At 47.4% G+C, this 15617-nt stretch overlaps 1 protein-coding gene across 3 annotated transcripts in view; it reads right to left on the bottom strand.

Annotated features, from left to right (window-relative positions):
- ANKRD11 (ankyrin repeat domain containing 11) overlaps window positions 1-10225 on the bottom strand; it is a 243488-nt gene extending 233263 nt beyond the window's left edge. For all 3 annotated transcript variants that reach the window (XM_070398880.1, XM_070398881.1, XM_070398883.1), the window contains exon 1: window positions 9941-10225. The gene's annotated coding sequence lies outside the window, so the exon portion shown is untranslated. The remainder of the gene's footprint in view (window positions 1-9940) is intronic.
- Window positions 10226-15617: the final 5392 nt, after the last annotated feature.

Raw genomic sequence — 15617 nt, 5'->3', positions numbered from 1 at the left:
TTTTCATTAGCCAGAAAACGGAGATTTAGAAAGCTTAGAAACTTGACCCAACTAAAAAGAAGAAATGGTGGACCTTGAAAATGACTTCAGGGTTTCTAAAAAAAAAAGAAAAAGAAAATGACTTCAGGTTTTCTCACTAAGCAGAATATAGTCAAACACTATTACAGTTAAATACAGTGAGGCCTTGACTTACGAGTTTAATTCGTTCCAAGACCGAGCTTGTTAAGGAGCTCGTTAACTCAAATTACTGTCAACTCAATGCAAAAAATCGGTGGAGAGACAGCTGGTATCTCAAAAAACTCGTTAGTCGGGACACTCGTAAGTCAAGGCCCCACTGTATTTTACCCTTCATTCTCCCTGTGTGATCTACAATAATAATCTGCTTCATGTTGGTATTTACTGCTGTGTTGCTGACAATTACCTGAAAGAAAAGTTGCTTCACTGGGCTGGGAAAAGTTTAGCTACAACAGAAAGCAGGCCTAATTAAGCAAGTTTATTCTGTACAGTGGGGCCTTGACTTACGAGTGTCCCAACTAACGAGTTTTTCGAGATCCGAGCCGTCTCTCGGCCGATTTTTTGCTTTGAGTTGCGAGCTAAAATTCAGGTTATGAGCCAGCTTCAGATACCCCACCACTAGTTGGTGCAGCGAACGTCACAGTGAACGCCACAACATCAGCCCAGTATCATGTGTCTCACTCGTTCACTTTAAGATTTGACATACGTGTAATTTGAGTTACAAGCTCCGTCACAGAACGAATTAAACTCGTAAGTCAAGGCCCCACTGTATCTATAAATGGGTAAGTTGACTCATGCATGCACATAAAGCTCTTGCTGGTGCCAATCACACATGTGTGTTTCAATCTGTCATCGTTGATTGTGAATCTGGTTGTCACTTCTATTATACAGAAAGGGAGAACAGTGATATTAAACTATTTCTTCGCCCTAGCTGGTTTGGCTCAGTGGATAGAGCGTCGGCCTGCAGACTGAAGGGTCCCAGGTTCAATTATGGTCAAGGGCATGTATCTTGGCTGTGGGCTCATCCCCAGTGGGGGTGTGCAGGAGGCAGCTGATCAATGTTTCTCTCTCATCGATGTTTCTAACTCTCTATCCCTCTCCCTTCCTCTCTGTGAAAAATCAATACAATATATTTTAAAAAATAAATAAAATAAAATATTTCTTCTAATTAATTTCCTTTCAATGTGCACAAATTTGTGCACCGGGCCAGTAGTTAAGCACTAAACTAAACTTCAAATTTCAGATAGACTAGTCTCAAAGTATTGAAAATATTGTGTGGGTAATCTAAATACATTTGGAGCAAATCATACACCTCTAGCAAAGAAAAAATTCACAGTCTAAAAATTCCTTCAAATCAGAATCACCCAAGGAGTTATGGACTACTAACCAAACACTGCAAGTTCTTCAAAGTTTCAGACCCCTAAAGGCCAGGTTTTATTCTTTGTAATAATCCAAAAAGACAAGATTTTTTTTAAAAGTGTTCTGTGCATTCTATAATTAGACAGGCATTTTAGTAATTTTTTTTTCATCCTGACACGAGGATATTTTTTTCCATTGATTTTTAGAGAGTAGAAGGGAGAGAAAGAGACAGAGATAAACACAAATGTGAGAGAGACACATCGATTGGTTGCCTCCCACATGCCCCTGACCAAGGCTGATAGCCTGCAACTGAGCTATGTGCCCTTGACTGGAATCAAACCGGGACCCTTCAGTTCTCCAGCAGCTCTACCCACTGAGTCAAACCGGCCAGGGCTAGTAAATTTTTAAATATATCTTTATTAATTTCAGAGAGGAAGGGAGAGGGAAAGAGAGATAGAAACATCAATGATGAGAAAGAATCATTGATCGGCTGCCTCCTGCACACCCCCTGTTGGGGATGGAGCCCACAACCCAGGCATGTGCCCTTGACTGGAATTGAACCCGGGATCCTTCAGTCCGCAGGCTGATGCTCTATCCACTGAACCAAAGCAGCTAGGGCAGTAAGTTTTTTTAAAATATTTTTTTATTTATATACTAGAGGCCCAGTGCATGAAATTCATGCGGGGGGGGGGGGGGGGAGAGTCTCAGCCCAGCCTGCACCCTCTCCAATCCGGGACCCCTTGGTGGATGTCCGACTGCTGGTTTAGGCCCGATCCCACAGGGCTCTCTCACAATCCTAGACTGCTGGCTCCTAATCGCTCACCTGCCTGCCTGCCTGGTCCCCCCTAACTGCCCGCCCTGCTGGCCTGATCGCCCCTCACTGCCTCTGCGTGCCGGCCTGATGGCCCCTTAACTCCTCCCCATGCCGGCCTGGTCACTTCTAACTGCCCCCCCGCCAGCCTGGACACCCCTTACTGTTCCCCCTGCCAGCCTGGTCGCCCCTAACTGCCCCCATATCGGCCTGGTCGCCCCCAACAGCCCCCCCCCCCCCCGCTGGCCTAGTTGCCACCCCTACCAGCCTAATCGCCCCCAACTGCCCCCCTGCCAGCCTGGTCTCCCCCAACTGCACCCCCCCCCCCGCCGGCCTGATCGCCCCTCACGGCCCCCCCGCCGGCCTGGTCACCCCACACAGCCTGCTGTTCAGTCATCTGGTTGTCCCTCACTAACCCCCCAGCTGGTCTGGTCGCCCCATGCAGCCTGCTGTTCAGTTGTTTGGTCGTCCCTAACACCCCCCGCCCACGCCGGCCTGGGCGCCCCCAACTGCCTCCCCAGCCAGCCTGGTCACCCCCAACTGCCCTCCCTGCCGGCCTGGCTGCCCCTCACAGCCCCCCCGCCGGCCTGGTCACCCCATGCAGCCTGCTTGTTCAGTCATTTGGTCGTCCCTGACTAACCCCCCTGCCGGCCTGGTCGTAGGCAGCCATCTTGTGAGGGCATGATGGTTAATTTGCATATTACCCCTTTATTATATAGGATGAGGACACATGACATTAAAGAAACCTTGGCCCAGCAACAGAATTCAGAGAGGAAGGATGAGGGAGAGAGAGATAGAAACATCCACGATGAGAGAAAATCATGGATTGGCTGCCTCCTGCAAGTCCCCCACCGGGGATCAAGCCCACAACCTGGGCATTTGCCCTTGACCGGAATCGAACCTGGGACCTTTCAGTTCACAGGCCAACACTCTATCCACTGAGCCAAACCGGCTAGAGCAGGGCTAGTAAATTTTTTTAAGTTAATTCCTTCAAGAATATTGCTTTGGGGTTTTTTGTGTGTTTTTTTAATACTTACTTCCTGTTTTACAGGATGTAAAACCGCATTTAGAAACACGGTACACAGTAGCAAGGCTTAATTTAAGAGTAATAAGGTTCCTCACTGCTTCTCTCACCCTCTCTATTTTAGATAAGTTTACACAGTATAACATAATGATCTCAAGTTTACATTGTCACCCAGGATTAAATGAAAGTTTGTGTTTTTTTATTGTTTCTTTTGCTGTATATGAACCCAGTAGGGAAAAACTAATCACAACTTTAGCCAAAACCTTATAAACCAAGCACCCTATGCAATCTTCTCATTATTTAGAAATATTTATTATTCCAGAACATTAGCATTCTTGGTCTGAAGACTAGCATTGGGAGGAAGGGACACCTATTAGTATCGAGCTGAGAAAAGAAGTCTACTTGATACATTTTATATTATTTTTAATTGGAATTTTATTGTACTGGTAGATTTGGGGGTACTTGCTACATTTTAGATGAAAAGATAACCTGAAAGTTATTAAGCATTTACAAGTTAAATTGCAATTCCAGCCATTCTTAAAGGTCACTTTTATTTAGCATTAACTCAATAGGGGAGAGGGGGATTTTATGAATCTTATTTAACCTTTACAAAAAATTCTGATCTAGCCCTGACCAGTTTGGCTCAGTGGAGACAGCATCAGCCTGCAGATTGAAGGGTCCCAGGTTCAATTCCAATCAAGGGCACGTACCTTGATTGTGGGCACATCCCCAGTAGGAGGTGTGCAGGAGGCAGCTGATCAATGTTTCTCTCGTTGATGTTTCTAACTCTCTATCCCTCTCCCTTCCTCTCTGTAAAAAATCAATAAAATATATATTTTTTTAAAAAGAAAAAAATTTTTGATCTAAGTGATCAAAAATGTTTTATGTTGAGAAGAGGCTGACATTTTTATACAGTGAACAGATGCACACTGGTTTCTTTACAAGTGAAAAAAGAGTGCCTACAGATTTTTCAGGATAATAAATAATTCACCGCACAGACGCCAAGGACAGAACTGGAAACTTGGGTCTTGCCCTCAGCCAGGCAGTAGGGACACTATAGTACTGCTCCCATGACAGCTACCACAACTTTGGGGGAAGGGGATGGAGGGGACTAGACGACAATCCAGGACACATGACATCAAAGAAAGTTTGGCCCAGCAACAGGATTTTCAGTCCTTTCACGGTGAAAACCCACTTTACTCTGTATTCACAGAACCAACAAGTTCTAGAATGATATCTTTTAGTTTTTTCAACTACAGCCAATCTCTCTCATCCCTTACTACCTAAAAAGTTAAATCATACAAATCCAACTCACTGTACCAGATACAAGAACTCAAGTGTCTATCACCTAAGTTATATCCATAATTAGTCTTTATAAAAGCAGCCATTTTGTCAATTATATAACAAATTCCTTCTTTTTAAAATTTATAAACAAATATAAATGGGGAAAAATAACACAAAATTCCATTTTGGTGTATCCCCTCCAAAGAGATTTTTTTTTATTATTAAAATGATAAAACTGGTGGAGGGGGAAATGTTAAGGGGCCACCTCCATTCTGGGGGGTTTATATTTAAACTGAGGCTTTGGTGTCAACACCCAGAAACTTTTTTATACAGTCAGTTAGGACGTAAAACAATAAACAAATAATAAAATACCGGGCCAGGTGGCTCAGTTGATTGGATGGCAATCTCATACACAAAAATGGTTTCGGGTTCAATTCCCGGTCATGGCACATTCCTGGGTTGTGGGTTTGAGTACCAGTCAGAGCGTGTATGGGAGGCAACCAATCTATGTTTCTCTCTCACTTTCTCTCTCTCTAAAAAATTAATAAAAATAGAAAAAAAAACATATCCTCAGGTAAGAATTACAAAAAAAGCCAAAACCGGTTTGGCTCAGTGGATAGAGCGTCGGCCTGCGGACTGAAAGGTCCCAGGTTCGATTCCGGTCAAGGGCATGTACCTGGGGTTGCGGGCACATCCCCAGTAGGAGATGTGCAGGAGGCAGCTGATCGATGTTTCTCTCTCATCGATGTTTCTAACTCTCTATCTCTCTCCCTTCCTCTCTGTAAAAAATCAATAAAATATATTAAAAAAAAAAAAAGAATTACAAAAAAAAAATTTTAAATGCTAACACTTTCAAAGTGCTAAACCACTGTTTCTGTTACATGTGGCCAGGTGCTCAAAATTCTAAATTAAATATGTAAGGGCCACGAGCAGGAACAGCAACAAACTACACTCAGCAAGCCTCAGACTATGTCCCCAAAGGCAGCAGTCCTACTAAAACTGCTTTCACAGAAATCATTTTTTTCTGTGACAAAGACAACCTTCCCTTTATTATTTTCCTTTATTTCTTGTCTGTGACAATTTTAAAAGCCATGTCCCCACACCTTTATCTAAACTGTAAAGGCAAGCTTATAATGAAAATAAGCGGGAAAATGGCTGATATACACACAGCATAACTCCTAGTCAATCAAATAAATAAAAGTTCATAAACCTAAATTTTGCATTTCAAAATTACTCAAATACTTCCATATATATAGGCTTTAAACAATTCAACAAATATTTCTCTTTAATATATTTTACTGATTTTTTTTACAGAGAGGAAGGGAGAGGGATAGAGAGTTAGAAACATTGATGACAGAGAAACATCGATCAGCTGCCTCCTGCACACCCCCTACTGGGGATCGAGCCTGCAACCAAGGTACATGCCCTTGACTGGAATTGAACCTGGGACCCTTCAGTCTGCAGGCCAACGCTCTATCCACTAAGCCAAACACAGCTGAGTCTGGCTCTGGTTTAAAAGATATAATGAATAAGATCCATGAAACAACAGCAAAGAAGAGCCACTTAGAAATAGAAACATCTTTATCAGAATTAACAAAGTTGTTACCCAGCCCGCATGGCTCAGTGGTTGAACATGGAACTATGAACCAGGAAGTCACAGTTTGGTTCCCAGTCAGGTAATATGCCTGGGCTGCAGGCTGGATTCCCAGTGGGGGATGTGCAGGAGGCAGCCAATCAATGATTCTCTCATCACTGATGTTTCTCTCTCTTTCTCTCTGAAATCAATAAAAGTAAAAGTAAAAACATATTTTAAAAAAATAATTAACGAAATTGTCAACGTGGATCATTTCCTAAACCTAAAAAGGCTTTATATTATATGTTGGTTATCTCTAATTGCCAGAGTTCTAAGAGCTGAGGATTAACACTCACTTTCATATAACTTTAAGATAAAACTGAAAAACGTGAATTGCACAAAAATTCCATTTGAAATGCATATTAAGAGAATACACACTGAAAACATTTCCAGACAACAACGTTTAGTTATCTGAGTTGATGCAATTTTTATATAAAGTTTACCAACCAGCCAAATTCAATCCCCACAGAGCACTAACTAAACAGCAATAATAAACTGACAGCATGTGGTCAGACAAGCAAAGCATCATCATTTTCACCTATTAACTAGTAAACATCTTGCTATTGAAGGAAGCTCATCCATTACACTCACCATTTTCGGGATAAAGGAACTTATACAGGGTAATGAACAGATCAAAACACTTATTTTAGCAACAAACACAGATTATGCTCTGAACCATCATTTGCTGACACTCTCTAATTATGTTATCTAATTGATGGTGGGCTCATTGCCCATATGCAAAAACCTCTCCTTATGTGTGATGAAACATAATCTTACTATGTGAAATATACTTAAAAATCTAAAGTACACAAGGCTTCTTGAAAAATATTCTCAATATTCCTTTCTACTCTACTGTAGAAAGTTATACTTGTCCACTGTATCAACAATGTAATTATAGCTAACATGACAGCCACCCAGTCATAAGCAGTCCATCTGGTTTAGAGAGATGAAAAGCACACTTCTGGTGCAGTGTGATTAACATGGCTGGTCCACAGAGGGTCTAAAGAAAAACATCTGACAGTGGCAATTCAAGGAAGAAAGCTGACACAAACTTAGAACTGCAAATGAAAATAAGAACTATGTGACACCTTTAAAAACAAACTTTCTGGTAAACTGTGTTATGTATGTTTTATCACAATAAAAATTTTCAGAAGAAAAGAACTTCTGGGGGGTGGGGGGGCAAAGGGTGGATAAAGAACACATATGTAATACCTTAATCAATAAAGAAAAAACAAAAGAAAAGAACTTCTGAAAGTTTCCAATTTAGATCAAATCGAGCAATCTCTTTGGGTAGCCTCTGAACTACCTCAAGAGTCATGCACAAAGAACACAGAAAAATGTCATAGCAACTTGGTCTTTGTTTCCTCCCATCTCATTCCATTCAAGAGGCCCAGCCTCTCAAATGAGATCCAGCTCTTAAGCGTGAAACTACAGAAAGAGAACAACAGCTGAATGGAGGGTGGGGGAGGAAACACCAAAATAGGGATTCAATTCTAGGGTCACAATCAAAGTCAAGCAAGATGTTTTTCCTCCTTTTTTTTTTTTTCTTTAACTATAGTTTCAAAGTAATATGAGTATTTGTGCAATCATTCTCAAAAGACAAACAAAAATCTAGGTCTTCCAGGACAGCCAACATTTATTAAGAGAGATCAAGGTCCCAAAGACCAAAGAAACAGTCTCAGGGTCTCTGATTTAGAACTATCCAAGTAATGTCATTGACTGGGTTTGCACAAACCAAAAATAGTAACTGTTTCAGTGGCATTTTTCCACAAGCAATATCATCTTTCATCATTTTGCTGAATTCATCTTATCAAAAGGACCAAGATATTCTGTTTTGTAATTCAACAACTGCACACGTTTACTCCTGTTAAAAAGAAATTTAAGAATATTGTCTAAACTCACAATATAGGGAAGCCTGAGATTTTATTTCTCTACAGAGAAATTTGCAAAACCACTCTGTTCTTGCAAAGGATATGAAACAGTCTCATAACCTATAGAAACCATGATACCTAAGTATGTTGCATCTTAAATGTTAGAAAAAAAGATGGTTTTCAAAACACAGATTAAGCTCTCTTAGACCAGCTTAATCTTCCAATACTCCTTGAAAGCTGAGATAGAACACTGGCTTTCCAAAAACACAACAGAAGCAAAAAGCCTGGATGAGGTACCAGAAACAGAGCAAATCTCAAAAAATTAAGACTCACTCCCCCCACCCCCCACCCCCAACATGGCAGGGATACAGGATTTAAAAGCACAATCCCTCTTTGAGAGGGGACTGAATCCATGAGGCAGGGCCAAAAACCACACACAAGCAAGCAAGCAAGCAAGCGCGCACACACACACACACGCACACACGCACACCCCTACCGCCCTGCCAGGGAATGATGAAATGAGGAACGGAAATTAACATTTCAAGCAACGTCTCACATTGTTCCTTGAGGCCAAGGGCTGCTGTAGCAGCCACCACAGCTTCCCTCCAACCCGCCCCCCAGTCCCGCCTACCCTTCCCCCCGCAAACAACACCCCCCGCGCCGCTGCCTCGAATTCCTGCCCCTCTGCGAACCCACGCGCTCCTCCTGCAACCCCGGCGCCCCCGCTTTCCCTCCAGGGCTACGGCTCGCCCGCCCGCTCCGGCTCGGAGCCCGAAACCCGCCAGCTCCCATTTCAAAACAGCGATAATAATAGAGACTGGGAATAACAACTACCACCACTACCGTGAGGGCGCCCCTCCCACGGGTCAGAGGTCGGTGCCCCCACTCCCCAGGTGCTCTGGGCCCCCGGAGACCACCCTAGCCCCTCACAACAGCCCAAGCCTCCCAGCCGCCTCCCGCAGCCCCTCAAGGCCGCCCTGGGTGCCCAGCCCCACCCCTGAGCTCAAGGCTGCCCGGGACCCCCAACCTCCCAGCACCGCCCAACATCCCCCTCCAGTGCCTTACATCAACTCCTCAAGGCTGCTCTGGGCCCCCCAGGCCCACCGTCGACCCCTCATGGCTGCCCTGAGCCCCACAGGCCCCCCCAGGACCCACTCCCAGTCCCTCATGGCTTCCCGGGAACCCCAGGCCCACCCTCAGTCCTCACGGCCACGGCGGGCCCCCAAGCCCACCTTCAGCCCCTCACAGCTGCTTCCGGACCACCGAGGCCCGCCCCGGAGTCCACCCTCAGCCCCTCACGGCTGCCCCAGGCCTACCCAGAGCCTCCCATAGGCCCCTAGCGGTTGCTCGGGTCCTGAGGCCGTCCCCTTGGACCACTCACTAATGCCCAGACGCCGCGAGCTGCCCGAGTCCGTCCGGAACCCACCCTCAGCCCCTCACGGCTGCCCCAAGCCCTCCGGAGCCCCCTCTTGGCCACTCGCCGCAGCCTCGGGTCCGCCCGTAGCCCCCGGCGGCTCCTCGCGGTTGCTCCAGGCACCTCAGGTCCGTCCGGAACCTGCTCCTCAGGGCTGCCCCAGGCTTCAAACCCACCCTGAGCTCCCCCGTCAGCCCCTCACGCTGCCCCAGGCCCAGAGGCCCACCCGGACTCTCCGTCGGCCCCTTACGGCTGCTCCGGGCCCCCCAATCCACTCGGAGCCCACTCTCGGCTCCTCAGGGGTGCCCCAAGTCCCCGGGCTCGCGTTGAGCTCCCCCACCAGCCCCTCACGGCTGCCCCAGGCCCCCAGGCCCACCAGGAGCCCCCCGTCGGCCCCTCACGGCTGCCCTGGCCCCTAGGCCCGCCCGGAGTCCGTCGCACTGCTCCTCCCCGCCGGAAAGGCCTGCAGGTTTCGAGACCGTCCTACGACTCGGTGCCCACCAAACCCTGACCCGGTGGCGGTTCTTACCCGGCTCCGGACGGCGCGGCTACGCGGGCTCAGCGGCGGCGCGCAGGCGAGGCCATGCAGCCCCGGCCCGGCTCCCGGCCCGCGGCCCGCGCGGGAAGGCGGCGGAGGCTGCGAAGACTTCGAGGCCGGCGAAGCGGCCCCTCGGGCGCGACCGGACTCGGCGGCGCCGCAGCGGCTCGGGCGATCACTGAGGGGGCGTTAGGCCGCGCGCTCCGCGGCGTTGCCTCCCCGCCTGTGGCCCTCGCTCCATCGTGATCCGGCTCGGGCGGCCTCTGGCTCGGGGACCCGCGGTGGCTGCGGCGGGCGCCGGCCTCATGAAACGACGCCGCCCATTGGCCCGCCGTATCCGCCACCGCCATTGGCCCGAGGCGCTGAGCACAGGATTGCAAACGTCACGACGCCAGGGAGGAACTTTGCGCGGGGTGAAAGGGCGACGGAGTGATTGACAACTCTTGTGACAGGCCTGAGGCGGGACCAAACGGACGTCCGAGGACGGATTGGTCAAGGTCGTGGATCCAGGCTCCCGAGACGTTAGGGTATCGAGCAGCTGGATTGGCTGCTTGAATCGCAAAGGGGAGGTTAGGTTTTTCGTTCTCGGGCTTGTTAATTGGCCTTTCCAAGTGCCGGAAGCGACTGAGGGAACTGGAGAGAACCAGGGCCTGGTGTTGAAGGACCTGGCAGACGGGCTGTGTGCCTTAGCGCACACACGATGCGGACATGAGGCCCTCGGCCCTAGTCTGAGAGACGTGCCCCCATGGGCCCGCAGAGCGTGCATCGTTCACCGACGCCTGTGACCTCACAAAGCGCGGAATGGTCGATGGGGTTGTGCAGTGGTACCTTGTTCGGAACTGAGTCCGGCCCCACTTTTTTTAAAATATTTTTTTAATATTTTTTCATTGATTTCAGAGAGGAAGGGAGAGAGAGATACAAACATCAGTGATGAGAGAGAATCATCAATAGGCTGCCTCCTGCACGCCCCCGACTGGGGATAGAGCCTGCAACCCCGGGCATACTGGTATGCCCAGACCTAGAATCAAACTGGTGACCTCTTGGTTCCTGGGTTGGCGCTCAACCGCTGAGCTACACCCAGCTGGGTGCACATACCTTTTATAATACTATAATACTGGGGACAGAACAGATGCTCAATATTACAGGAATTAATATATTGTGTCACTAAACCCAGCTTTAACTTGCAACTTTATCCAGAAAATAAAAGGATAGATTTCATATGAGTTGAATATAGAAATGATAACGCCATTGGCTCCTACATTTTAGTGTTGAATACTGTAAATGATCTTTCAGTGACCCTCAGCGCAGCACCCATGCTGTCCAGGCCCCAGTGGAACGGCTGCCTTGCCCTCTGTCCCCAGACCTCCCAGACATGTGCTTCAGTTCTTTTGCAGTAGAGAGGCCTGTAAATATATTCTAAGGGATTTGTTTTATTTACTCTGTTTATGAAACTAACCTCAGATAGGATTGCCTTAGAGTCCAAGTAACAAACTGTCAAGCGAAATAAAACATAAGACAGCAGGAATGGAGATGGCAAAACCCAAATTGCATGCTTTGATTTGAGGCATATACAAAGCCAAAGTATGCTCCTGGCTTCAAATCATCTCCAGGTGAACTCAATCAGCTCTCGAGCTTCCTCCAACCAGGGCTGGCCATGACTTCCAGAAACACAAGATCCTCTGGGGAAAACTGCTGAGTGCACCACAGGGTGATCCCGGTGCCTAGCCACAATCTGCTGGTGTGTATGTTTTTCTGTATATGTGTGTGTATTGTGGGGGAGAGGGGGCTTATGTGAGCCATGGTTCAAATTCTATGTAGAAGTGGCCATCTCTTTCTCTGTCAAATCAACCATGTAAATTACATTGAAAGGGAGGCCATGCCTGAAACTGTTCTCTGAGACAGCCTGGTGGCTGCTGTTCCTGGCCAGCCTGTCAGAGAGGGAGGCTTATCTGGGTGCTCAGGCTGGGTAGTCATGTCCTGCTGGCACTGTGCCCACCTAGCCTTGCCTCCATGGGACTGCAGGTTCAGCAAAGCAGCCAGCCACCAGGGTAAGGACAAAGTCACCCAGGCTTTCCTGTGCCTCCTGAAGACCAGCTCCTCTCACCTAGCCTCTCCTCCACCCAGCTATCATCTTTCTCTCTGGTCTTGTTGAAGCCTCCTGTTCTCCCCGTTCTGGGCTCTCTAAGACCCTATTTGCCATGAAGCAGCCAAAATGATGCTTTCAAAACAGACAAATCAGTCCTTTCTCAAAATCCTCCACACCCTCCACTTCAAGCACAAAGGCAGGATCCCAATGACAGCAGCAGAGCCCAGCACCATCAGATGCTCCAGCTTAGGCCTGATCCCAGCCCTGCCCACTCCCATCAATCTCCCTCCACCACACCTGACTCTCATCCTAGCACACTCCCAGTTGTCATGGGGAGACACTCTTCCCCTCACTCCTGCTCTGAAGTCCCCTTTCAAAATAGCAAATTTTAAATAGCCTCTGTGACCCATCTTCAGCATCGTCAACTTTTAGAAAAGTAACAGCATGTGGCCAGTCAGTTAATGAATTTCCCCAGGGCAAACAGGATGTAGGAAGGGGGGGAGAGGGTATGAGAACAAAGAACTCTGCACATGACCAGTAGCACATTTTCCAGAAAGATCTGCCTAGACCAGTGGTTCTCAACCTTGGCTGCACATTAGAATCACCAGGGAATCTTTTTAAAATCCTGATTTCTGGGCCTCGTCCTCCAGAAATTCTGTTTCTTTGCTACTAATGTTGTGGCCCCACCCCATAACAAAGAAACAGAATTTCCGGAGGACAAGGCCCAGAAATCAGGATTTTAAAAAGATTCCCAGGTGATTCTAATGTGCAGCCAAGGTTGAGAACCACTGGCCTAGACAAAGGGAAGTGGAGACAACTAGAACAGACCTCAGCCCTTTTTTTTTTTTAAATAACCCAATAGGAGAGAATAAGATCTAGGCAACATACTGGAGAGACTGTTAACTCCATAGTACTCAGCCAATGAGGAGTCAGAGGAGGGACTCTCATGCCATAGGGTTAAATTGCCTGTGATTGCTGCTCTGTGCTTGCCTGCCTGTCCACAGACACCAGCTCTTGAGGCCGTATTAAAGGTCTCCTTTTCACCATGCTTCATGTCTCTGAGTCCGTTATTTGAACTCAGACAAGTGAGCATTTCTCACAATTTGGGGGTGCATCTGGGACTTCTGTGCCCGTGTAGAGCAGGACCCCTGTTGAGGGGGAGAGGTGTCCCACCTGAGTTTGGGTGGCCTACTTTGGCTGGGACCCCTTCTCTTCGCGGAGGCCATAGATAGGCCCAAGACTGTTTTTTCAGAAGATGGTGAAACTGACACAGGGGACAAAAGACAGGCACCCACAGCAACCAGGCAACATTGTACCTGGGTCAAGGTAGGAAAAATTGGACTATAAATACTACCTTGGTGGTTGGATATCATATACAGACAGGTGAACTCTTTCTTTTTAAAAAAAAAAAATATTTTTTATTGATATTTTACAGAGAGGAAGGGAGAGGGACAGAGAGTCAGAAACATCGATGAGAGAGAAACATCGATCAGCTGCCTCCTGCATACCCCCCACTGGGGATGTGCCTACAACCACAGTACATGCCCTTGACCGGAATCGAACCTGGGACCTTTCAGTCCACAGGCCGATGCTCTATCCACTGAGCCAAACTGGTTAGGGCTGGGTGAACTCTTTCTTGCTACAAATATCTTATCATTCCCCAAACAAGTAACCCCTGAGACCAAAAAGATATCTGGCTAGTAACTTCTAGGCATAGGCTATAAACTGTACAACCAGACATGATCCCTCTTTCCTGGTAGCTGAACCCAGATGAGGCTTCTGAATCCACACTGGGGAGTTGATAAGGAACCCTAGACCTGTGGCCAATGATGACTCCCCAATGATTAAGGTACCTGGACAAGCAAACCCCAACTTAAATAGATAAAAACCCAATGTAACCCTGCATCAGCCTTGCCTGGGTAGCTCAATTTGTTAGAGAGTTGTCCTGATACACCAAGGTTTCTGGTTTCATCTCTGGTCAGAGCTCATACAAGAAGCAACCAATGAATACATAAATAAGTGGAAGAACAAAAATAAATCTATGTTTCTCCTTTTCTCTCCCCCCCTCTCTCTCTCCCTCCTTCCTGCTTCTCTCTCAAATCAATAAAAAAAGAAAAGTAAGAACGAATATTCATTGTAAAAAACAAATCAAAAAATATATTATAAACTCTAAAAATACAAAAAACACCTGCATCATAAGGAAGGGGTAGACTCATAACAAGGAAATGTAGAGATCCATTTGCAATGACTAGATCTAGGGACTCAAATGAGCTGTCTCAAGTCTCACCTATAGCCTCGGCTACTTCACTCTCTGTATAGGCCTCATTCTCTCCAATCACAGCTGGCTTTCTCCTCGGGGTGGAAAAGGTGCCAGCAGCACTTTTGATTTATCCTTCTACGGCAAGGTCCCTTCTTCAATGTGCCATTAATATGACATTATGAAGGGCTGGATCATATGATTGGAGAGTCAGGAACTAAGGGATTGAGTTTTGCTGAACAAGTCTGAACAACAGATTATCCTATATATTAAAAGTCTAATATGCAAATTATACCCTCAGGCGATCATTCCACAGGGAGTTCAACTGCTTGCTATGATGCACACTGACCACCAGGAGGTGGCACTGAACATGGTGGGTGTCAGTGACTCAGTGCTGGTAGCGGATGGCAGTGGAGGCTCTGCCAGCCCTGATGAGCCCCAATGAGAGCGGTACCATGGCAGGATGGTGGAGCAGGTGAGCAGGTGGCACCAGGCCAAGGCTGGTGCAAGCAGGGGCCCAATCACCCCATTGATCACCCCTCAGACAGTGACCAGCAGCAGTGGTGAGGAGCAGGGCCGCTGCCCAGCTCCCAGGCACTGAGGGAGCTGGGTCTGGGTCCCAGCCCCAATTGATCACCCCTCAGGCAGGATGGTGCAGCTGGTGAGGGGGCAGTGCCAGGCCACAGCAGGGTGTCAGGCAGGGCTGTGGGACTGTGAGGCTGGGGGCACAAGCTGAGGCCTGATTCCCAAAGGCCATCCTGAGGAACCCCACCCATGCACAAATTCGTGCACCGGGCCTCTAGTCTTTGATAATCATCACTATGGTCAGTAGCCTCCAAACTGGCCCTCAATAATCCCTGCTCCCTTGGGTCATGCCTGCCACATGGAACCATGTAATGTGAGCAGCCACATTAGGCAAGGAGCTGAGGCCTCCCACCAACAGCCAGGCCAGGGTGTCACTGTGGAAGCCCATTCTCTGGTGTTAGGCAAGCTTCTAATGTCTGCAGCCCTATCAATTCAACTGCACTATATATATATATGATATATTTTATTGATTTTTTATAGAGAGGAAGGAAGAGGGATAGAGACTTAGAAACATTGATGAGAGAGAAACATCAATCAGTTGCCTCCTGCACACCCCCTACTGGGAATGTGCCTGCAACCAAGGTACATGCCCTTGACCGGAATAGAACCTGGGACCCTTCAGTCCGCAGGCCAACGCTCTATCCACTGAGCCAAACCGGTGAGGGCTATATATATTTTTTTATTGATTTCAGACAGGAAGAGAGAGGGAGAGAGAGATAGAAACATCAATGATGAGAGAG

The sequence above is a fragment of the Myotis yumanensis genome, unplaced genomic scaffold (genome assembly GCF_028538775.1).
Source record: "Myotis yumanensis isolate MYYU_CA2020_CCGP unplaced genomic scaffold, mMyoYum1.0.hap1 SCAF_18, whole genome shotgun sequence".
NCBI classification, from domain to species: Eukaryota; Metazoa; Chordata; class Mammalia; order Chiroptera; family Vespertilionidae; genus Myotis; species Myotis yumanensis.
The sequence above is the reverse complement of the archived record's forward strand: the minus strand, read 5'-3'. Positions and strand labels throughout refer to the sequence as shown.